Below are 2,706 nucleotides of genomic sequence, written 5' to 3'. Positions count from 1 at the left end.
TTTTCCCTATCTCCTCTGTCTCCCTCTCCCTCCCTCTGTCTCTGTCTCTCTCCTCTCTCTATTCCTGTCTCTCTATTCCTCTCTGTCTCTCCAGGGTGTTCTACAAGTCTTAGTGAAGTTTTAAGCTATTAAAATCACTTAATGAGATCAGTGACACCTTTAGCTTGGGGATTTCCTTCTATCCATTCTGATCTATGATTTAGCGGCTAAGTCTTAAGGAGCTGCAGAAGGCGGAGGGAAGTGAGAACTGCTGAAGGGGTCTGGAGTGGGAAAAGTTTAAGAAGCCCTCTCCCCTCCCCAGCAGTTACAAAGATAGCTTGTGTCAGAGGTGGCATTCAACCCTGGGTTTTCCTAACCCCAAGCTCAATACTAGCCCCCACTAAGCCAGGTGTTCAGTTATGTCTGACTCTTCCTGACCCCATGGGCCATACTGTCCATGGGGTTTTCTTGACAGAGATACTGGAATGATTTGCCATTTCCTTCTCCAGTGGATCAAGGCAAACAGAAATCAAGTGACTTGTCCAAGGTCACAGAGCTACTAAATGTCTCAAGCCATATTTGAACTCAGGTCTTTCTGACTCCAGGCCCAGTGTTCTACTCACCGAGTCATCTAGACATCCCTACTAAGACAGGTAGCCTCACCTTAAAACATCATAAAAATGTGAGAAGTTATTGTTATCCCACTGCATTTGAGGGTGAAGGGTGAATAGCAGTGGAGGGGTAGGGTGGCCAAGTGAGGTGAGGAGAGAAAGCATGTGGAGTATTGCTGGCATATACCAGATGGGGCCACAGGGGCAGAAGGAAGCAATGAAGAGTCCAGAATCTGGAGTCAGAGGATTGGGTTCAAATCCCAACCACTTCCTTGCTGTGTGACCTTGGACAAGTAACTTAAATTCTCTCTGCCTCAGTTTCTATATCTGTTAAATGAAAGGGTAAGATGCATGGTAAAGGTCCCTTACAGCTCTAAACTTATGGTTCTGGGCTCCCACAGCACCCTGCAATAAAGTGGGAAGGGCCCATAGAATGTTGGTGCTGAAAGAAAGGGCCTTTAAAAAGGACATAAACTGAACATCAAGGAGTGTTCTGCTGGCCCATGACCACCTGCCTGGCTATTTCCACTTCCCTGGGCAGCTTGATTCTGAGCTACAGTCAAATACCTGTACTTGCTGCTTCCCATTCAGGACATTCCATTTACAGAACTAAGGCCTTTAAAAAGAATGTTCTTCCTTCCCCTGTCTGCCTTGACTGGTTGAAATCTCCTAGCTCCCTTCAAAGCAAGGCTCATTGAAAAAAAAAATCGATAAAAGTTCCAATAAAATTGACCTCCTTTGTAATCCCATGCATTTAGTTAGTCAGTCACCTATCATATATTAAGCACCCACTGCATGCCAGCCACTGTGCAGAGTGCTGGGGACACAAAGGCAGGCAAAAAAGGAAAACCTTAGTATTTAAAAAACCAGAGGGTCCATGGGCTTCCCCAGAGTGCCAGAGGGGTCCAGGACACAGGCCAGGAGAAACCCTGCCTTAAGACTTAATTCAAATGCCAGCTCCTTCTGGAGGCCTTTCCTGATCCCACCAAGGCTAGTGACCTTCCCCCTTCAAAAAAATCACTTTGCATTTATTTGAGATATTCCTGTGTTTCCTGATCTGTGAACACACTGTATCCCTTAGGGACAGTCTTTCTTGTAAGGAGGCTTGTGGGAACTCAGTCATGAAAACCTGAGCTATTTTTGCTTTATCGGATTCTAGCTTCGTCACCCTAGGCAAGTCACTTAACCACAGTTTCCTCCCCTTGTAAAATGTGGATTATAATTGCTATTTCCTCACTGGATCGTTGTGAGAGCAAATGAGATAATTCGAAGCAAAGTGCTCTACAAAGCAAGCATATGCACTCCTGCTGAGTCCTGTCTGACTCTTCCTGACCCCCTTTGGGGTTTTCTTGGCCGAGATGCTGGAAGGGTTGGCCATTTCCTTCTCCAGGACATTTTACAGATGAGGAAACTGAGGCAAGCATGGTGAAGTGACTTGCCCAGGGTCACATGAGGTAAAATTGGAACTTATGTCTCCCTGACTCCAGGACCAGCACTCTATTCACTGATCCACTTAGCTGCCCCCAAACTACATACGTAGTTACTATGTGCACCCTTAGGGGCTGGTACTGTGTCTGGAATATAGTAGACACATATTCTTAATGACTGATTGAAAGGGTCTTTAGAACAGGGAATGTCAGAGGTGAGACTGTCAGGTGGAGATGGATCTTAGAATGTGGAATGTCATAGCTGAGAGGGTAACCTAGAACAGGGAATGTAAGAGGTGGGAGGGAGCTTAGAATGTGGAATGTCTGAGCTAGGAAGTAACTTAGAACAGACAATGTCGGAGCTGGGACGGTTTTAGAACAGATGTCAGGGCTGGGAAGGCGTTTAGAATGTGGAATGTCTGAGTTAGGAGGTAACCTAGAACAGGCGATGTCAGAGGTAGGAGGGGGCTGAGAATGTGTAATGTCATAGCTGAGAGGGTAACCTAGAACAGGGAATGTCAGAGGAGGGAGCTTAGAATGTGGAATGTCTGAGTTAGGACATAACCTAGAACCAGCGATGTCAGAGGTAGGAGGGAGCTTAGAACGTGGAATGTCATAGCTGGGAGGGTAACCTAGAACAGGGAATGTCAGAGGTAGGAGGGGGCTGAGAATGTGGAATGTCATAGCTG

The 2,706-nt window shown here is 46.3% G+C and overlaps 1 long non-coding RNA gene across 1 annotated transcript in view; it reads right to left on the bottom strand.

Annotated features, from left to right (window-relative positions):
* The window catches only part of LOC138156345 (uncharacterized), a 33,173-nt gene that overhangs the window by 29,602 nt on the left and 865 nt on the right, over nucleotides 1-2,706 (bottom strand). The gene's annotated exons all lie outside the window — the stretch shown is intronic.

Source organism: Petaurus breviceps, unplaced genomic scaffold, assembly GCF_028583685.1.
Source record: "Petaurus breviceps papuanus isolate PSGF00001 unplaced genomic scaffold, PetGlider_PUasm1.0 99, whole genome shotgun sequence".
Taxonomy (NCBI): Eukaryota; Metazoa; Chordata; class Mammalia; order Diprotodontia; family Petauridae; genus Petaurus; species Petaurus breviceps.
The sequence above is the reverse complement of the archived record's forward strand: the minus strand, read 5'-3'. Positions and strand labels throughout refer to the sequence as shown.